This window comes from Stigmatopora nigra, chromosome 2 (assembly GCF_051989575.1).
Source record: "Stigmatopora nigra isolate UIUO_SnigA chromosome 2, RoL_Snig_1.1, whole genome shotgun sequence".
Taxonomy (NCBI): Eukaryota; Metazoa; Chordata; class Actinopteri; order Syngnathiformes; family Syngnathidae; genus Stigmatopora; species Stigmatopora nigra.
Window position 1 is genome coordinate 14,422,830 of NC_135509.1, and position 23,182 is coordinate 14,446,011.

The 23,182-nt window shown below is 37.3% G+C and overlaps 1 protein-coding gene across 1 annotated transcript in view; it reads right to left on the reverse strand.

Annotated features, from left to right (window-relative positions):
- LOC144193396 (G-protein coupled receptor 22-like) overlaps nt 1–21,031 on the reverse strand; it is a 39,820-nt gene extending 18,789 nt beyond the window's left edge. Inside the window, exons 1-4 of the mRNA XM_077712259.1 lie at nt 20,884–21,031; nt 20,427–20,468; nt 1,127–1,172; nt 391–482 (exon numbers count right to left, since the gene is read on the reverse strand). The gene's annotated coding sequence lies outside the window, so the exon portion shown is untranslated. The remainder of the gene's footprint in view (nt 1–390; nt 483–1,126; nt 1,173–20,426; nt 20,469–20,883) is intronic.
- Between the last annotated feature and the right edge of the window lie 2,151 nt (nt 21,032–23,182).

Below are 23,182 nucleotides of genomic sequence, written 5' to 3' on the forward strand. Positions count from 1 at the left end.
CCTTGATTAAAGTGTATCGAAATATCTCAGGCTTCCGTGTTATCCACAATTGGCGCATATTAATGCAACATTGTCCATGAGAAGACAATCAAACCTTATAAGATTTAATTTCACATAGAATTAGGCCTACAGGTTCAATCTACCATCATAGAAGCCTTATGCAAAATTTTCTCATCACTTGCATGCATAGACCTGCCCATCTCCACTGACAAATGTCCTATACCAAGTTACTATGCAACTAGTACTAAACATCTAGTCCATTTTCATTCTATTCAGCCTTCCAAGCCTGACAGAGTAATAATATTCCACCCTTATTTATGCCAAATGCAAATGGAGCACCGCAGGAGAGCGGCAAAGGCTGCTTAGTCTGCCCTCACAGCTGATATTTACTCTTAACTCAGTTCTGGTGTCGAGAGATGTTTAATGATGTGTCAAGCTTGTCCAAATCCAAAGTGTACTGCAGTGGAACGGGACACCGCTCCCTGAAAAAGAAGGAACAGATTTTGTTAAGAACATGGAGAGATGCATGATTGCATTCTAATGAAAAATGGGGGATAATTGCAGCTTTTAAGTGTTTGTGTTTTTATAGTGCATGGGGCAAATTGGAATTTAGTGTTGTTGTATCTTCAGTGTAGGACTATACCAGAGGTCGGGAACCTTTTAGACAGAGAGAGAGCATAAACAATTCATATTTTCTAATGTTATGTCTTGAGAGCCGTTCTCAGAATTGAAAGGTAAAAATGCATGCAAATGTGTGATTTTTTTGGTCATTTCACCACTTTTTAAAGTACAAAAAAATCTCAATGTTATGCTGTTGCTAATAAACCAGTATCAAGGATATTGTGCATGCAGAAGAGTAGTAAAAAAACAAATTATGATTGAAGAGGTGGGAGAAGGAGTGTCCCAGTTTCAATATTTTACTTCACAGGTTAGTGGAGGGCAATGGAAAGAGCCACATATGGCTCCCGAGCCATAGGATCCCTATCCCTGGACTATACTAAGTGCATCTTACCGTTTATTGTGATATCATTTAAGAGAGCATTTTAAACAAATTTTAGCCACATACACATTTAAAAACATTAAACATACTTCAATATTTTGTCATTCAATACATCTCAGAGCTTACCAGCATTTTGTGGCAAAAGTTGTACTTCAATGCAGGATCCCAGACTCTAAATTCACACAAAAACAATTATATGATTGCTTTAAATCTGCACTAACGCAAGGGAACACAATTCTTAAAGCAAAAATATTTTTTTGCAGTTGTGTTCATATATTCTTTGTGGCATATTTTTACACAAGACTGCTGCTGTATCTGTGTGAGGAGCAATAATCCTTATTATTTTTTGCATTCATTTCCAGCACTGGAAGCTGTGATGCTGCCATTTCATTTCCGCAAATAAACTGACCTCCTCATGTGCCCCTGAAACAGTGTTTGATGAAAATGTTGTCGTTATTTCTGGAGTCTCTCCTGCGTCCTGCAGGCAAGCGTTCAGTGCACATTCACTGTTCAAAGTAACAGCTTTTGCTTGGTTTGCATCACTTTGCTTACAACATACTTTCCTTTTCCTGACAGGCTCCTTCAGAAACAAAACAAGATGGTGAGGATTGAAAGATGGACAATATTTTCATCTACATATGAGTAACAAACAATATGTATTTTAAGAACAGAAGTTATCTAGGAGGGTAGTTTCTTTATAAACACATTACATGGTTTATGTTTAGAATACAATTGCTGTTTATTAGATTATTGGAAGAATGTTAGTGTGCAAAATTTTAGAATACTACGTTGTGTTGCACTCAATTGCGGAGGTATACTATCTACTTTTTAAAAAGTAGAATACTGTACAGTGTTTAGGATTGTTGCATCTATTTTCTTTCTAATAATTAAGTATAAACAACTCCCATTTACTTTCAAAGATCTGGGGGCTGTGCTTTCCTGTTATTTTTCTGGCAGAAAATCTACTGTTTACTGCTCCTTTGTTTTTGACCATCAGTTTCCATTGGTGCTCTATAAGTCAGTGGCAGATGTTGTTAATGCTGATCCAGTTTGCAATTTTTTGGATGGTAAATTTTACGCTCGCTCCCCTTCTTCTCACAACCCTCTGCTTTATTAGTGCTACGTGTGTAAAATTTACAAAACATTAATTTTCACAAGTAATCTAATACAGGATTTGAATCAGTATTTTTCCTAGACTATGTGAGCATTTAGTTAACTTTACTTTAGATGTTAATGAAATTCGTGTTTTTTAAAGTCCCTAAAAAAACAAAAACACCTCAAAGATGGTTGTCATTTAAAAGGACCCCCTTCAAAAACACTTGACCTCTACTAGAAGTACAGTTCAGTTTACCAGAGAAGTAAATAGAGATACATGTTGAAGTTATTGATTTAAACTCCATCTTCCCTCATTCTTGAGTATAAATCTTTCTGTGTGTTTGCAGCTGACATAAATATGCTTACGCCTCATTGGCTCTCCTGGCAGAAGGCAATATTAAGTTCATCTCTCTTCTTGGGATCTAGTTGAAAATCAATACGGAGCAGTAAGGCTGCTCACTAATACTGTGGATTAGATGGCAGTTTGTAACAAATAGTCTGCAAATGCACCATACCACTGTGTTGACCATTTGTTTGTCCTCACCAACTTAGTGCTTTTTAACTTGATTTCTAGGCAGCTTGTTATTAAAGTCCAGTAATAGTCTGCCATTTTACCAAGCGCCATAGCATAGGCAGAGAATCAAAAAGATTAATCATACATGGAACAAAAGAGAGGATTATTTCGCTCACTTACAGATCAGCCTTGTGGTGAATATTACATGAGCTCAAGATGAAAGCCACACTGACAAGTTGCACAACACAAAATGGGGCGTTATTTTGACCCACTTCAAAATATTGGTATACACAATTTTAATGTCTGTACATATTCTTTAGTGCAGGGGTGAGCTAACTTTTTGGCATGGGGGCCACATTGACTTTAAAAATGTGACAGATGGGCCGGGTCAGCACAAGATATGATAACATATAAAAAACTGCATCCGTTAACAGTACATATGAAACATAAACAGAAAGGACTGAATTATTAACATACTTATCATTCATCGTTAAAGTATAAAGTACAAAGTAAAGTAAAAAGGAATGTATTAAGAAATATTAAAATGTTTTTTAAAAAAAGATAAAGAGGGGCTGTGAAACACAAAAAAACAAATAAGAGTGGACACAGCTACTCCCAGACAAAAAAATACATTATTTGGACAACGTCGCCGGGCCGGATCAATAAGCCTAACGGGCCGTAGGTGGCCCGCGGGCCATAGTTTGCCCATGGCTGCCTTAATGTCGTTCCTATTTGGGTCACATCAACAGGAAGCAACTTCAGAACAAACTTGTAGCAGTGATGAAGCAATTTTGTTTGCCTTTCCTTCATTTGAGAATTCCTATTTTTAGACAGGGTGCTGAATAATATTGTGTGTCTGACATGTTGCAGTATTTTCAAGGAATGTGCACATAATTCTAGCATTTTTCAAACCTCAAAAACACGACAGTATAATACAAGTATTTTCAAAGATTTAAAGGGCCCATATTAATCCTGTGTCATTATGTCAGGCTGGACCTTTTTTGCAGAAACTCTTTTTGCAACTCTGAAAAGAGCTTCTGAGGAAACGCAGTTTTTTTCTACAGAGAAATTTCTCTACACACCACCATGTGTGAACAAAGAGAGTCAATGGTGACATTCCCAGTTGCTATCCAGAATTAGAGAAGAAGAGAGAGATATGCATTTCAAGGCTTAAGAGCTCAACTCCTACGTGACTTTTATCAGCAAAGACCCTCTGAAGCACAACGGCAGTAATGAAGCCATTAACCACAAAATTGACTTTGGGATAAATAGGGAACACAAGAGGGGTTTAAAAGGCCCAGTTTTGCAGTGCTGCCCTTTTTTGGAAAATCATAACTACCTTTGTGCAAAGGCAGGCTAACCCTCATCATTGAATTTTCGATCAAGTTCTGGCTTTAGTGTTGGGAAGATTAAGCATACCAATTTTTGGGGTGAAAACTTTGGCGCTGTGTAATAGCTTTCAGAACGTGCTTAATAAATAATGCCAGGCTTATATTTAATTCAATGCAGTCGTGTGTTAATCAGCAGCTGTGAGGAAAACATTAATACCATCTGACACAAATAACTCCTGACATTTTATCACTGATGTTGTGAGCAAAAAAGCCCTGTCAATATATGATTAAACCTTATTAGGTACGGAAGTCTAATGAGATTAAAAACAGAAGCTTTATCAACTCAGTTTACAGCCTGCAGGTGAACTTCATTTGACCCTAAAACTTTTGAACGTGCATATTCAAAAAGTTTGGTGATTAAGTCGTGTGTACTTTTTGCAGCACTTGCTGTTTTCTAATAAGGAGCTGAACAGCAAATTCATAAGAGGAGTTTGATCAATGAAAAAAAAACCAATACATTTAGAATTAGTAGGTGATGGGTTTTCAAAGCACAAATCTCATTTGATCCTTTGTGATCTAACAAACAAAAAAAATATATTAGTGGAAACGTAGCGGTCATTGCTCATAACATGGGTGAAAAAGTATGAAAACAGTACTAAATTATACAGAAATCTGCTTTTCTTTATTTATGTTTTTTTTGCGGTTTGGGATTTTTCTTTTATTAGTAAAACCGTCAGTCCTGGTCAATGTTAACTGTGTCATGACCTGAAAGTTGTTGGCTGAATGTTTTTGGTCTCAATTATTGAAAAATATTAATATTTTAAGCTTTCTAGGACTGGCCCCATACAAGATATAGACCATAAAAGACACATAAGGGATTGTTTTTGATATTTTGGTTGAATGTCATTCATTGTTAGTCATTTGACAGTAAACTATTTACCATTTTCCTATTTACTTTTTCATTTTTAACAGTACAATTTTGGCAAACAAAGCTGCCAGTAGTTTATTGGGAATTAGTTATATTTTGTTATAATGTTTATCATGAATCATACTGACAATTCTAGCTGTTTCTTTCAGACGTGTGATTCTAAATTGAACTGTTTTGCAAATGTTTATATTGCAAAATTCAGTTTGGAGGTTCATTTTCTCAAGTAATTTTTAAGATGAGTTTAAAATGGTATTAAAGTGCCTTAAAATCACAGTTTGGTATGATTCTGGATCTGGTTACGAGGATGTCACTTACTCACATTTTGTGTGTCAGAGCTCGTCCTCGATTAATGTGCCCCCCCCCTTGATTTTTTGTAACAGTTTGTAGAATGTTGATTAGATCTCTGTGGTTGCTCACAGCATAAATAGAAGAATTAAATCACCGCCAAAAGAAGTCATGTGTAGCACAGGTTGTTATTTCCTACAAATGAATCCACATGGATTTAAGGTCCACACGCACCATGTGAATTTTTCATCTGCATCCACTGAAGTCCAATTAACATATCCTATTGTGTTGCATGTCTGACCCCGATTGATTGATTGTAGTCGGGCTTCGTGCCCCTTTGCGCCCAACGCATGCATTCACAATGACAGAAAGGACACATGGATGAATAATACATGTCTCTATCAAGCCATCTTGTGAGCACAATGCGGCCAGAAAAGAAGATGATAAAAAGAAGGAATGCTTACTGGACAGAGTGAGAGCACATCAATACAGTCTGCACTTGGTGGCTCATCAGATAGCCATCATAATACGTGAAATGAAAGCACTTACTCTTGAGATTTTCATAAAAAAGATTACTTCCATCCTTCTTGTCTCATCGTGTGAATGGTGAAGAGCTTTGAGCTTTTTCCACCTAAAATAACTTATGTTTTATTGTTGTTTTACCTATATAATCCACCCCATTTTACATTTGTAAACCTATTCAATTACGTAAAAATGACCATATGTCCGAATCCAAATGTCACCAAATGTCACAAATTTGGGATTTTTGATAGAAAACAAAGTGGGAGATTGTTGCTATGCAGAATTGGCTTTCAAAATAACAATTCAGTATAAATATCGTTTGCTACTGCAAGAGAAGTATAACATATTGTTATTCATGCATTCATTTTTTTTTGAAACGCTTGTCCTCACAAGGGTAACAGGGGGTGCTGGATTCAATCCCAACTGACTTCCGGAGCAGATGAACAACCATTTATGCTCACATTTATACCTAGGGGCAATTTAGAGTCTGCAAACAGCCTACCATGCGTGTTTTTGAAATGTGTAAGAAAACCGGAGTACCCAGTGAAAACGCACGCAGGCCCAGGGGAACCTGCAAACTCCACACAGGAGGACATATAGGTATATATATACATATATATTGGCAGCATGTCGGTATGGAATGCACCCAGTCAGTCAAGTGGAGAGTTCATGGAGTTCACACAGAGACATTTACAGATATTTAAATTAGGTGCACACATAAGGTGCTTCACATTATTAGCTCCCCTGATCATACTGGAGGAAATTTTCGACTTTTAAGCGTGCCCTACAGTCAAAGAAATTCAGGTAATATTAGCCTTGCAAAAATGAAAAATGCAATTTATGGAGATAGGCATTTAGCCTAGAAATTGATACAAGGTTGGTTAGATCCTTTGCTATTGAATTTGAATCAAAAGTTCAATCTTGCTCCTCTTTTTGGGGAAGCAGCTTCATGTCTCAAATGCTGAAATGCTCACATTACACTAGTCATGGTGTTGTTTGTCACCCTTATTGTTCTCTCTGCCACACAATGCAGCACTCATATCACGTGAGCCGGAGGCGAGATGAGAGAAGCTAACAATATTTTAATCCTGTCATTTTTTTGTCTCTGTATTAGGTGAGGGGGAATATAACTATTGCTATGCAGTGGCATCAGAATTCTTTTGTAGTTTTTTTTAATAATAAATCCTATGCAATTATTTAGATGAGCTAAAACATCAAATAAAAAGGGATTGAACCCCATCCCAATTAACCTTCCTTATGTAATTCTACTTTAATGTGTGTGCCATAGGCCATATGCAATAGTAATTCTGAGATTAAAAAGATTAATACCAGATGCTGGCCTTCCTTTCTTATGTTTCACCTGTTCTTGCGTGGGTTTCCTCTCACATCCAAAATGAAAACATTCCATCTTAATTGAACACTCTAAAGCAGGGGTCGGAAACCTTTTTGACAAAGCCACAAACAATTCATATTTTCTAATGTTATTCCTTGGGAGCCATACTCCGAATTTAAAAGTCATAATACATGTAATTCGGTGCCTTTTTTGGGTAATTTTACAACTTTTAAAGAAGAAAAAACTCTTGACAACATTCTTATTCAGTTGCTAATTAATGAGTATGCATTCCAGAAGTCTAATGCAAAAAAAAAAAAAAAAGATTAATGCAGCTCTATACATAGTATCTCAGCCCTGTCACCAGTGGTTTCCGTACTTTAGCTCACAGGTTAGCGGTGAGCCAGTTGCTACTATCAAAAGAGCCACATGTGGCTCCCGAGCCATAGGTACCCCTGCTCTAAAGTGTCCATAGGCGTGGAGTGAGGTTGAATGTCTTTTTTTGTGTGCAGATGGGCTGGAAACTTACTATATAGTGTTTGTTTTAGCTTCTTTACACAGTAAAATGGAAGATGCTCTTGAGGATGAACAGAATGGATGATGAATGAAAACCTTGTCTTAAGGTATGCCCATTTTGGGCTATTTGTCAACAACAACGACAACAACAACACATAAAACAAGCCTGAATGGGATAATATTATTTATTCATCATGAAACAGAAATGTGTTCATCTTTTGATGAAAGAGTTGCCATTTGGATTTAATCCAATATAAATCCCCAAAGATATGCAAAAGTGCTCTTTATAAATAAGAGAAGTTGGCTGATATTTGTAGACACGACAACAAAATTGTTATGAATGAAGATGTCTTCCGTCGTAGTTCATACGGCATTTTTTTTAAACCCTAGTATGAAAATATTTAGAATTTGTAAGTAACTGCATTACTGGCCATTAATATTATATGTAGGAATCATTGGCTGCATAAAATGGAGCCTGTTATACGACAAAATGATTTTTTTCTCTGCTTTTACAGTAAGCAGACTTTTTCCATAAAACATGTCAGGATAAGACAAAGTGTATAGTACATAATTGGGCATTTAAGCGTTGTCATTCCAAGCTTTTTCTTTATAATTATTTTTGTGTGATATTTATGTTTTGACTTCTGTCTTTTACTGTATATCTCTGTACTTCTGCTAAGGAGTAAAAACACCAAACCGAACATATGGCTCGAATGAGGACTTGTAATGTCAAAAATGAACAAATGGATTATTAGATAAAGTGCAATTCTGTAAAGTTTAGTCGACATTTAGATGAGAGTGATGAGAAACTATTATGTGAATCAATTCTCAGGCATTAATCTCATTCTATCCTCCTATTCCCCACAGAATGCACCAAAGTATATTATTGAGAAATGAAACCCTGATATTAGTTAGTACGCTACAGCTGCAACGCTTGCCTTTTTGAATATGACCCACTTTAAAAAGATGACTTTCATTTTGCTGACGTCATTGTCTCAAAGGCTCGCGGGCTTGACAGCTTGCGTCACGACTAAATTCCACATCAAAGTGTGGAGAATTTGGGACCTTCAATGTTTGATGTTTTCAAAAGCTTGTCTTGCACTGCAAAGTTTTGAATATAACGCACTGCTACTAACACACTTCAAGAAAATTCATCAAGTTTTGTATCTATATTTATCTATTCCAGTTGACTTTATTACTTTTCCTTCCTATGTTTGTTTGGTGGTGGTACAAATCAGTGCTTAGACTTTTAAATAAACAATTATCAAATTACATTGAGATGTATAAGTTTAATTATTTCCTTGACCATGCAACTCAACACACACAAAGTATAAGAGAAGCTATAGCATACAAAAACTGATGGATTTTATGGGTACTGTTAGGCTAAGCATGTTCTGAATCCTCAACTGTCTACAAGCAGGAATTGGGCCTCTTTTCTGCAAGTGACTAATAGGTTTCTAATTGAGTCTTCACTTGTAGTGTACCTGAATTGAGGGCTTTTAACAAAAAACAATTCATGTGTGAATCCTATTTTATTGTAGTGGTTATTTTTAACACTGGGTTACAATATCCTAAAAAAAGTGACATGTAACTTGCCTATTTGCCTTATTACCTTTTCTGCATATAATTCCCTACATTTGAAAATAGCTGTGTGTATTTTTTGCTACCAACGTCGTCAAACATTTTGAATCCAAACGTAAAAGCTGCATAAGACACACATATAAGGATGTAAACTAAGACCAAAGGGAGAAAACTCTCCTTTTTATCCAGAGATTAAGTAATATGGAATCAAAAGACCTTTTACATCTGTGCACAACACCTCCTCTTTTTATTAATATTTTTGTTCCAAGCTTCTATGCACCGCACCACGAAGCCTACAATTCTCTTGGATTCTTCGGCGGCTTCAATCTTCTTTTCAATATCTCTCCTCTGAGGTCCATATACCACTTTCCATTATCATTCCCTGGCCGTACTCTATCTTTTCTTCTGAGCCCACTCGCCCCATCCCACACTGATCTATTGCAGCCCTTGAAAAAGCTCCGCTCACCTTTACAATTATTGCTTACTGTTCTTTTGTACATTACTCGTAAAGCACTGCAAAATTCACAAGGCGTCAGCAGAAATGACCAAATAAAAGCCATTTCACCATTTTCTTCTATATCCTTGATATGCAGCTTGAGGCCCATGACTACTACTCTGGAAGGTACATTATTTTTGGAACATTATTCACAGTTGAACGACTAACACTGCATTTAGCCTGCAGCACAAAAACAAGTAATGATGTTCCTTTGTGTTCTGCTCACATAGGATCACCAATTGTCGCGGTGTGAAGAAAAACTGGGCGATCTTGCAGCTCTGATCCCCAGCTTTGGAAGGTGGATGAAGATAGCTATTGTCACCTCTCTGGTATGAAACTCTGGAAGGGACAGTTTTTTTTCCCCCCACAGCCTATCAAGACTCTGAACTTGCATTAGCACGACACACAATCCCTTCTGTGCAATAACTTCCGGCGTGTGCAATAACAATGTGCAATATCTTAGATTGTGCGATATTTTAGAATTTGCCTTGCCAGGAAGTGACTTTTTATATTTTTATATTACTATTTGTGTTTTTACTGGGAAAACACACTTTGTGGAGTAGTACGACCAATTTTGTTATACGCAGCTGTGTATGATGACAATAAAGGGTTTTGATTGAATGATTGATTGGAAGGATCAGGTTTGAAAAATTCAGATTAGATATAATAATGACGCAGCTTTGATGCTGGGAACACTCTCCCAATCTGAAGTTGCTCACAGTGAGAAAAGTCAAGTATACTACCTAATTACTTCCTGGATTGGTGCTTTGTTCAATCCTCTTCGGGGGGGCTCTGTCACTCTGTTGGGGGGAACGCCTACGTGGGTGATGATGGTGAGTGAGGTCTGGTGGCAAATGACTAAGTGGAACTTCTGCACTCCACAATTAACACCATGTTGAATGCATTAGGGGTGTCCAGATTTGCACTTGGTACCAGGATACCCTAGTTGACAGTTTGAGGATGCAGCTGTCAACTATAGGTCTCATCACCTGTTGTTGAGTTAGCACCAATGGCCGAGAACGATGATGGACAGCCCAAATATTTCGTGAGGGTCTGCTGGGAACTCTTGGCAGAATGCCCTATCAGAATGAGCTTACTTTAAAAGCTCATGTTAGGCAGAACTCCGTCCTTGTGCACTGGATGCCATCAAGCTGAAGAAGTCTCCTCATTCTTTTTGTGTGCTGGTCTTTTCAACAATGACCAGAGCAAATTACATTGTCTGGTATAAGTTATTGTATATCAATTTGTAGCCATTTACCTCACACATGAGTTGGAAAAATCAATTTGACTTGTTTAGTCTGCTAAAAAATAAAAGTACGTTATGTGGCCCTCATTCCAAAAACGCTTCTGCCTTTTTTTCAAACCGCATAGACCCGGAGGGTTGCAAAGCACTATAAGCCCCGAAGCGCGTTCTACATGGATTTTTAAGGATGTTGTCTAAATGCTCTGATGTCTTTTCACAGCACCTAGCAATTCCTTTTATCCACTGCAGCTGTTGTGTGTATTGATTGGAGCACATTAGTTCCTAAAGATGGACTCTAGCGTTGAGCCTAGAAAAACAATGAAAGCGTATTGATCTCATTGGTCACCTGACACCTGCCTGCTTCTGGTATGATTTGGCGCGGTGCCTTTGACATCTCCAGCAACCATTAGAGGTCCAACAGCAGACTTTCAATGGCAACGTACAGAAATGATCTTAGGAAGTACCTCGTTAGCAATTAATGAATAAATAATGTGTCTTTTGTTACAGCTGTGCAGCAACACGACACAGAACATAAAATAGGTTATACAAAAATAGTCACAAGTACAGATCAGTGTGTTCATAATATACTGGTAAAAATGCATGTTCTACTTGCAGTAATGTTATCATGTAAAAGTAGAAAATACATGTTAATCATTGTAAGTGTGCCAAGTCACTGCTAAATCGTCAAGAATGTTAAAATATACTTAACTGAGCTTCCTGATGACAAAGCTCCCATTTAGACCATGTGCTTATTAGGGGTGTTCATTAGACATTTTATTTTCTTCTTGCTTTCAAATCAACACTGATTTTTGAAAAGGTGGGTGCATTTTGTTTTGAATCTCATTTTCACTTATTTTCCTCAGAGAGTTGGCATAAGAAACTGTGTGCAGGTGTATGCATGTTATTTTTTTTGTGCTAGCTATTATTTCCACTAAGGATCCAGCAAGGAATAAAAACTATGAAACCACTCCCCAACCACCTTGACTGTGTTAACCTGATTGACCAAAATTTTAAGTTAATCATGCAATAACTTTATCTGGTGCAATTTGAAACTTTTAAATTTGAAGACTAGATTACTTATTTAATTTATGGTGTGCAATACATATAGATTCCAGACTCCACATATATGTTAACATGTCCATTAACAACCTTAGTGTAGAGTTTAGTTAGCCTCTGTATTTTCGGATTGAAAAGCAACAATGCTATGATAATGCAGTTTGCGGCAGGCCGATTCTGAATGCAGTAACATTGTTGGTCACCTGCATATGGCTTTTAATGAATGAGCACTTTTAATGAAATTAATGCATGTCTCGTGTTGAGTTGCGCATAATTGAAGTGTGTGTGTTGTAAATTGTCATCATCTAAATCCAATTAAAGTGCTGCTAAAAGTGTGAGCTTTAAAGATTAAGTGTCACTAGAATATTGTGGCTCAAGCTACACAGGCTTTTTTAATTACATGGCGCATGATGGAAGGAAAGCTTTGGCGGCCATGACGACGGAAAGAGACAGGAGGTAAGGAGGCGTTTGTGTGTGGGCTTGGGGGGGGGGGGGGGGGGGGGCGAGATTAATGCAGTGTTGCCCTTGTATCTTTGAGAAAAGACAAAGGACGGAGGTGAACCTTACAACATTAACATTCAGCTTGTGATTCTGGAGGAGCCGGTGATGCCCTGGTGCAGATGCTCCTCTGCTTTTTACATTGCTCGTCATTTAATAAAACACACAAACCTGCACATAGACACTTTTACATTAAAGGACTTTTGGGGGTCCTTTTTACACTAATTAGACTCATTCATTCACCGATCCACTTATCCTCTCAAGAGTCGTGGGGGTGCTGTAGCCTATCCCAACTAACTATGGGCAGTAGGTGGGAAAGAACTTAAATGGCTGCCAGCCAATCGCATGGCAGTGGAAGACGAATAACCATTCAAACTCATAGGAACAATTTAGTGTTGAAGTAGCCTATCATGCATGCTTTTAGGATGTGAGGCGGGGGACACCCTGAATCGGTGGCCAGCCAATCGCAGGGCACGAGGAGACGGACAACCATGCACACTCACACTCATACCAAGGGGCAATTTAGAGTGTCCAATCAGCCTACCATGCATGCCTTTGTAATGTGGGAGGAAACCGGAGTACTTGGAGAAAACCCATGCAGACCAGGGGATTTGAACACAGGACCCCAGAGCTGTAAGGCTGACGTGCTAACCATTCGCCCCACTTGGACCGCCCCTTCTAATAACATCTGATTCCATAACGTTGGCTGCATGCAGGCCTGCATTGGGATTGGAACTAGGAGTTGATAGTAGTGTCAAACAAAAATAGCAATAGCAATCAAATCATCATCATTAAAAACAATCTAACTTGAAACATCTTGTAATTATATATTATGTGGCTATTTTTCATCTGAAGTGTAATTATTCAAGGTTAGAATTGTGCATGTTTTTCTTTCATTTCTTGCTAAGCAGCTTTATTTTCAGACCGTACGCAATTCCTCAAAATAATTGTATTATCTACAAGTGACAACGTCAAAAGGACGCGATAATGATTTTCTTCATTACCATTATCTCTTGATTATAATTGCCGCGACTGGAGATGGAAATGAAGAGAGAGTCGAAAGGTGAAAACAGTCAAGTGTACACGGATTTTAAAACTTTAAATGTGCTTCTTTGTCCAATAGTATACCTAAAAGCTTGTCTTAGTTGGTGTAATGCCTTCATTAACATTAAGTACACTTTAAAAAACGATACTCTGGTTGTATTCCTTAATGTTAACATTTGCTGTGTTCTTCCAATGGTGTATGTTTGTTAATGTTGGATATCTCTCGTCTACTCCTTTTTCTTAGAAATTGTGTTTAAGTAATTTTTCCCAATATATACTCCACTATTACCATAAGTTTCACATTTCTGTGATACATTTCGAGTGAACCCCTGAATCTAATCACATTAAAACTTGAAAAGAACCAATTTATAATATGAAACTCAACACGATAAACCCTGTATCTTATCACATGAAACTCATCATGTCATAATGTGAAATTGAAGAAGTACCAAACGCAAGGCTTGGCAATGATTAATTGACACTTACAAAGAGCAATCTATTGGACCTTTTTTTGTTTTTACTATAGTGATTGCAGCTCTTCGCAACTGTACTGCTTGATTATAAAATCACATTCATGATGTAACATAGCTTACTGATGCTTAAAAGGCACTCCATTCACTTGTAAATGGCAATCTTTTAGCAAAGCACGCGTCCACACAGCAGGCCGATGCCAGGCATCCACACATTGACACGCTAAGGGAAATAAGCTCTTGTTATTAATATTTATAACGAATGCCTGTTGAATGGTAGTGTGCAATCCTTATTTAGTTTCAGTAATTATATACACAAAATATAAATCTATAGAAGTCACGTAGAGTATCAATGGTTACACTTTATATTGCATCCAGGAAATAAGGGAAAATAATCATTTTGCCAAGATGTGCAGCACTGTAAGTGCTGGTCTCGCCAGACCCGACAACTGTGAGCAAGGTTCTCTGAGCCTCATTTTTCATGAGGTACACTGTGTATTGTGCTTGTGCTCCTGTGCCGCAGGTGCACTGTGCTTACCGTCATTAATTCTGTCCTCAGCATGCCGTGTTGCTACAAGCCATTTAAAAGCCGTACCTCCATCTCTTCCTGTGTGCACTGTTGATACATTGCTGAGCAACTTGCATCAAAAGGCCACAGCCCACATACTGGGGATGGTGTTGGAGGAGACTCATCTTTTAGTAAAAATTTTCAGACTTGTAGTGATTTCAGATAAACTAAATTTTACTGCAAGTACAGATTATTTATTCCATGGAATTTTAATGAAATAATATCCACCTCTGCTCTCTTATTTACCACAACAGACCGAGAAAGGGTCCACATTATCAATATCATGCTTCATTCATCCATCACTCGGGAAGAAGATCTTCAACTACTTGAACTCGTCCATCAGGCATGCAGTACCACCAAACCGGATCCCCAAACTGCCTCGGGTGCGCCTAGAGAGTCTATCCATACAGTTCATGACCACAATCGGTGATCAAGGACAGCGTTGGGCCAAGCCTCATTGTAAACAAATATGATTTTTTTTTGTGATCAAACTGACTAGTCTATACAAAGGCATCCAGTATCCCATCCTTCTGCACCACACCCAAAAAGACTCTCCATGGGAGATGGTTAAACACTTTCTTAAAGTTCATATTTAGATTGGTTGGGCAAACTCCACTATACCTACAGAGACCCTGGTGAGTGTTTCGAACTGATTCACAGTTAAACATCACAGACTGTGCCATTGCTATTGATTAAATTTGCAGTGAATAAATAAATGGCACTATGCAAAAACGCCGCAATCCACCGCCCGTCGCTCATTCTTGACCAAGGAACAACAAACTGTTTGTGATGGAAAAAGGAGATCTGTCGTCGCTCATGTCCACAAAATGTTCCCAAGGCACCTCAGACCAAAAGAAAGTAGCGCATGACCGCTTAGAGAGTGGACTCTAATCTCTCTCCCTACCTTCCATTTTTCTTTTCCTATTATCTTTATTCCCGCCTGGATTACTCAGACAGCTTCCCCTTGTTTCCTTACTTATCTCAAGTCCTTGCATTCATCCAAACAGTGCATTGCATTTGTCCCCTAAATGAGTGAAGTGCTTCTTTTTCTCATAAGCACAATGTGACAGCCTGGATATCCCAAAATATCATGTATAATACTTACAGATTGATTTAGAAATTTATTTTGGTTATGATTGAGGTTCTGGTTTTGTTTCTGTTTTCAGATAATATGAAAAAAATGGTTAATTTGATAAATTTCCAAAGTAAAGCAGATGTATTTCTTTAATTCAACCAAAAAAATGCTTGCCTTCCTACTAAAAGCAGAAAAGTGCATTTGATGGTGATAATAGCAGTAAAGAGGGAATCAGATAACAGTGCAGGGTCCATATTGAGTCTTTTTTAAGCTTTCCCGTCTCTTTTACTTTCCCAGAGGAACCTTAGCCATTATATTTGGCTTGAGCACACGCTGTATACTAAGAAGATCTTCTTTCATGAGCAAATCTGCTACTTCATCCTTCTTACCGCCACAGTATTCTATTGTTAATGTCGTTAATACATGCAGTCACACCCCCCCCCCCCCAATAAATGAATGACGTAAAAAGCCAACAATTTGTTTATTATCCTAAATTTATCAGGCAGAAGGAACACATCCTTATTAACTTGACCCTCAAGCATTTGTTTACACTATCCTGTGTCTTTTAATCGTTGCTGTAAAAGTATTTCTTCTTTTACAAACATTGGTTAATTAATTGTCAATTTGTTTGTGTAAGTCAGATTTCACAGTTATGGCCACAATTGACGTCAAAATATTAGGTGTAACAAAAATTAAATGCAAGGAAATTAAAAACAAATAGATTGATATTTTAGTGATGTTATATTATGTGAAAAATAGTCGTAAAATTGCTAAATTCAAGTTTTTGCATTGTGAACTGAAAGTTCTATTTAGATTTATAGACATTTGTGACATAAAGGTCTCTGTCAACACAACAAAAAGTCCAAACGTCGTAGGACACCCTGTATTTTTAACTTTACTATGTCTGTAGTGTTCTATAATAATCACACTTCTGCAATTTTTTGCATAGTAACAACATCACACAAGAATTCAAAGCTTCCACTAAAGCAAATACTAGATTGCATCTGCATTGTTGTATTAAAATTCCAACCCACATCTTTGAAGGTGATGGTGACAGTACACCCATCTTCCATGTGTATTTATGTAGAGTACATTTGACGCTTGCTTTCTTTGAACTGCATTTGCTTCACTTAGAATTGAATAGTGGGCAGTAAAATACAAGCTGTTATGCCACTGTCATCATGTTGCATGCTGAGCTCCACAAATATCTACAGGTGATAACAAGCAGATCTGATACGGCAGCCGTGTGTTCTCTCACTTTGGGCGCCATGTATGCCTCATACCTGTGGGTGGGAGGTGCTAATTAATGGCTGCTTTGCCATATTTATACCCTCCTTAACATTTCACTTTCTTGGCATGGCACTTCCTTCACACATATTTTCAGCCTGGATCCATTTTTGACTGTTTTTGTGTTTTTTTCCCTTTGGATTTGTGTCACACACTTCTTTTGTTCATATTTTTAGGGCTGAATTAAACAAAAATGGGTTTGTTTTACATAATGATCCATGTTTAAAATGAAAATTAGCTAATTTGAAATGAAGTCTATTAAATGTGTGTGTGTGTGTTATTTTTACTCTTTGACTACAACCAGATTCAATTTAATGTTGAATGTCATTGCTTTGGGGAGACCTGTACAAAGAGCGTAATGTGACACAAGTTGTTAATATGCTGTAAAATATTTAATCGTATTTAGAAGTGTATTTCAAATACTAATAACATGTTTTTCGAACTACTTTTCAAACCAATTCTAAGTATAACAGGACTGTCTTATATTTTTGGTTACCCATTGCTCTTGTTCTCTCTATAATTGTAATGGCCTTCAATTTAAAGCCCTCATTGGATGTAGAATTGCTGTTTTGTAATGACAAGGATGAATGTAATTACAAATTCTAATTCTATTGTATTGGCACTAGCCTGTCCATCTGGATTTTAAGAACAGAATAATTTGTCTCAATCGATAATCATTCTTCTTTTCAGTCCATGCTGCAGCATTTCCTTGACAAATGGAACCGTAAATTTAAATCACCCGCCCACGGGAAGCTATTTAATCACCACGACAGAAAATATTAGAGCTTGACAGGAAGAGAAGCACAATACCATCAAAAAGTTGAGCAATAATGTAAGGGAAGACTGGAGGTTGAGTGATGTTATCTGTGAGAGTTCTTGGACAAAACAGATTTGATTCACTCCATTTTATCTATCACATTTTGCCTTGCGTTGGTATTTTTTGTTGGGATTCCATCACTTCTGATTAATACTTAATGAACACCAAGATCCAAGATTTTCCCTGAATATTTCTTCTAAATCAAAATTTGTGATGTTGGATTAGGTATCAATCTGCCTCTTTGTGTACTTTTGTGCTTTTTGCATCACATGACGTGATATATATACAAAAACAACAATATTTCCATTGGCTAACTAAAAAAATCTTTCAGTGTTTGTCTCCTTGTGCCCTGCTATTGGCTGGCCACCTATTCATAGTGTCCCCATGCCTCTGGCCCGAAGTCGACCCTAGTGAGGATAAAGCAGCTCAGAAAAGAATGAGATGAAGGTTTCTCGAGGCAACCCTGTACAGCAAAGCGTAGCAATGTGGACAGGACCCTTACATTGACTTGCCAGAATGACTCAATCACGATGAACACGATTGCTATGTGACATGCTTAACGTGGAAGGAGCTTGTCATTGTGGACAAGCTTGTTGTGATTGGCAGAGTATGTGTCTCTCGCGCACAGGCAGGATTATGGGAGCAGCAGGCCGGAAGCTTTTCAGCAACGTCTCCTTGATTCATTAAAAAGATAAGCACCTCAGATCCGAATCGGAGCTTGCTTCCTCTTTGCAACGTTCTTGCGATCAAAGTGATAGCCGAAGAGGTTTTAAGTAGGTCCAACCACTCTTTGTTCTCTACTTTATGTGTGTCAGATGCCAGGTAGCAAACAAACTCTTGAGCTTTCATTTTTTAGATTTTTAGAATTTTTTTAGATGATTTTTCAATCGAGCACCATGTGAAAGTGATTCTGTTTGGAATCTGTTAGAATTTTTATGGAATCATGTTCCCTGTCACTATGATACACTGACACTCATTTAATTTAATAATGAATATTGTGGCATAAAAAGGTCAACAAGTTACAGTTTTCCACTAACTATATCCTGATGAAATTTATTGTAGAATTTCAATAGATACGGATCCATGTGAATCTTTGTATAATTATTTTAAGTACTTTTTTACAAGTTTCTCTGATTTAATTCACGTTTCTCTTCCAAAACCCAAATAATCAGGCTCATTTTCATGATTCTGGACAGCTTGCTGATCAATTGACTGTTTGTGTGGTAAAAAAACAATAACAATGGAACATTAAAGCAATAAACAGCACCTTTTGGAAGCCTTATTTGAGATGATGTTTATGGGTTTATATTACGCTAAGGTTACATTGACATTGCATTGCATGATGATCAATTTTGATGTGTGTCTAAAATTCTTATTGCAAAGGCATCTAAGCTTCAGTGTGACATGTGCATGAGGTCCCATGCATACACACAATGCCGTAGACACGCAAAAAAATATATAATCAATGATGAAGTATATATAGAATTTTGAAAAACAAAAGCAACACATGCTCACTGGATAATATTTCTCATTCCCAGGACAGAAACAATACAAATAGTTCTGTAGTTTACTGGTCTTCTGAATGCCAATCTGATTGCCTCATGTTGACCATACCACAAACACCAGAAAGAACAAAATGTTAAATTTTTCTTTAAAGCACGATAATCATTGGGTTTTGATACAGTTAAATTGAGCAGATTGCTATTTTTCTTAAAGAATAATAATGTTCTAAGATTTTTGTTGTTGTTTTGGGGGAGGGGGGGCTGTATCATCTTAATTGTATTTGCTTTCATTTAATGTGGAATGATGACTTGAGAACATCTGTGTTTAGTTATGATTCCAGTAATGAAATTAATTAACCTCATCAGTCACAAAATGAACAAAGCTTATAGGTCCAGATTCAGGTCACATGTATATTGCCTACAGTAGAGGAAATCTTGGCTTTTCAGCAGCATCCACTAAAGGTAATTTATCTTCGCAGAATTTCTAAACACTTACAGTTTCATCTTCCTTTCCAATGTAGATTTTTTTCTCCAATGTAAGAAGTTATTATTTGTTGCCAAATGAGGCTGAAAGATGAATTAGAACTGTTGTATTTTCATCTTCAACCTTTTAATCAAGCAGCTTGGTAAGCAGTTGATTAAACATGTCCCACACTTTGATATAATAATCGAGCCAGCCTTGCCCATTTCTGCCTGTGTGCATTCGGCACGTATGCAAAGTAACATAAACCAAAGCGAAGCAGGCCAGACGCTCACAGGAACGCTTTCATTCCGCTCTCGTTTCTGTGTTATCAAGCTGTCATGCCAAAGTGTAAATTCTATCAGCGGGGGTTTATTCCATCAGCTTTGCCGTCTGCTCAAGCCAGGGGGAAAGAAGGAAGTTTGAGTGATTTCAGGACATTTTTACCATGTTCACATGCCATCCCATTAAGGTTGAGATACAGATGGTAGAGAAATATAACACTGGAAGCATGACAAACACAATACAAGTGTGGAGTGAACACTGAATATAGTACTTGTTGACACAGGGCTTGACGTTAAAGTTTTAAACCATTTTTCTTTCAGGTAAAATCAGATAGTCGCATGAAATGAAAGTAGGGCACGTTTGACCTAACAACAGCACCATAAATAGGACAACATACACAACATTCTCCTTTTCATTTATAGTTCTGTCTAAAGAAATCAATCAACATTGATATCACAATAGCCTAGAGAATTTTGGGTGTATCGGACATCAAGAGTGATAGTGGATGAACTGAAATACTTACATTTGATTGGCTGATCTCACTTCTGGCATCCAGAAATTTCTGCTGAAAATAAATTGTGTCTGTTTACTGGAAATAATTGCTTTTTTGACATTTTTGTCCATTACTACACAATGCAAAACTTTCATTCTGTTAAATTTTTAAAGTTCTTTTGTGTTGTAATGCACCACTGGACATGCCTTCTACTGGCCAACTTGGAACATACAGGCAACAATAATTCCACAATTTATTAATGTAATTAATCAGCCCTGAGAAAAATTGAAAGAAAAATAAAAAATTGGCAAATGAGAATCAATACATATATATCACTAAAATACTATACCTATCAAATTGAATTGTCATTTGTCTATGAATGACTAAGGACGAACCAGGAAGAACAATTTTAAGTCAGCTATAAAAAAAAAAACAACAACATATAAATGTGTTCTAAAATTAAATGCTTATGCAAGAATACACCTACCAAATTCAAATTTGCTTCTTAATTTCCTTTTCTTTCCAGGCTCCTGCAGACGTCGTGGTTTGACCAATAAATAAATACATATCAGACATGGAAGGATGACAAGGGGTAAAGGAAGTGAGAAAGAGACCAGCTGCTGTCTGACACTCAATTACTGCTTAATTGCCTCTAATTGGGAAGTCTTGATTGGGGTGCAGCTTGTTATTTAGGAGAGAGCACCTATGATCTCTCTGGATCACCTGATTTTATTGTTTCTTTTACCCATCCCTTTTTCTATCCTCCCATTTCTTTACAGGGAGAAAATTGGTTGGGGATTATTTGGAAAAGTTAGCCTCGTAAACCAAGGAATGCTTCTTTACTTTCGACTCAACAAAATTGCCTTCTTAAAGTACAGTGAGGTATCGTACCTTGAGAAAATCACATAGCATTACTACCTATCTGAGGAATCTCGAGGGTACCATAAGTGAAAAGTAATAAAAATCAAGTGGGACCCCAATTTCATGGATAAAATCTGTATAGATAAAGCCATTTGTCTATTAATTTAAATCACTTATCTTATGCTAAAGTCTGAGGTAGATTTTCTCCATTCATTCATTTGTTCATTTTCTGAACTGCTTTATCCTCACTAGGTTCACGGGGGGTGCTGGAGCATATGACAGCTTACTCCAGGCCTGAGGCGGGGGACACCCGATCTCTAGGGGCAATTTAGAGTGTCCAATCAGCCTACCATACATGCCTTTGTAATGTGTGAGGAAACCGGAGTACCCAGAGAAAATCCACACAGGCCTGGTTAGAACATTCAAACTCCACCCAGGTGGATCAACCTGGATTTGAACCAGATCTATGAGGCCGAGGCACTAACCACTCAAACTGCTGGGCCGCATTTTCTCCATTGATTTTTCAAAGTTATCTCTATACTGTTTTACTGGTTTCTTTCAAGCTTTAAACAAGGGCCAAGTATTCTCAGAAAGAACTGTTAGAATGGTAAAACAACTTCTCTCTACCTATTGGTAAATCATACATATCGTACAAGGAAAATCTGTTATTAAATAGATATTTTGGGCTGTATGTAACACACGTGTGGGTACTATACACAAGAAATGATGGTATATTCTGGTAAGGCCTCCGTCCTTCCCTCCTGGGGCCTGGCCTTTCGCTAACCAAGTGCGAGAGCGTCTGCTTTGGGATCCACTCCGTTTACATATTCAAATTTGATCATGTTCATAGTGTTTTTTTTTCTCCACACAAATTAAAACATTTGGTCAGCTCCATTGTGGGTAGATGTGATCTTTGCAAATTATTCATCAATCGCCTAAGATGAAAACACTTCCTCCTATTTCCTGGAAAGAAATATTTTGGAGTTTAAAAAAAAGAAAAGAAAAGGCAGTGAATCGAATGTTAATCTTTTAATCCTGACGAAAAGCATGGAAAATTATATCCGATTTTTCACATCTTAATGATGTGTAAGCAAAGTTAAGTACTTTTTTTTCACAGAAATGTAGAATGAGGGAAAGCAGCATTGAAAAAGATTGAGTGTTTTATTTTCTCCAATTCATTTGGTCTTCTTACAGGAATAGAGGGCAGGAGACTTTGTGCCAAAGCAAGATGAACCAATCATTTCAGCCATTTGTCTCCCTGCAGTGATCACGTCTGCGGGATTTTTTTTAATGAACGTAAAGGTCAAGTCAGATGAATTCTTCGTTTTACACACGGTGTGTGTGAACATTTCAATAAATGAATTCAGTCTTAATGCCAACTTGCTTTATTGCCATCAAAATAGTCTCATTACAGCATCACTAATGAGAAGGGCACAACACTCATGCTAAATATAGTTTGCAGCATACTGTATTTGCGTAAAGCCTAATTGGGAAAGGGAGCCTAGTTAGCCTCACACTCGCTTTGGACTTGAGTCCCTGGCACAATTTTCAGATAAGCGACCAAGTGTTCTTACATCATTAAATGATCCACCAAAACAAATCATTTTAAGATGTCGACATATGATACAAAACGTCAAACATGGACTAAAAGTTACGTTGATGAATAGTAACTCTTCAATGTATGGTAGTAATTCTATTTATATTGAGCAGAGTGTCATAAGTTTAAGTATAATAATACTTCCAGGGTTGAAGACTGTGTTTTCACTTTTCAAAACTTTGCATTTTAAAAACTTTTTTTTTTATTATTCTGGAGGTAAAAGTGACGGTTGGACATATCTGGGCTGTCTGATCATGAATAATTACTAAGAAAATCTGTTGCCGTCCTTTCAGTTCTTTCACAGAAGACTGCTGTTGGCTCAAAAGAC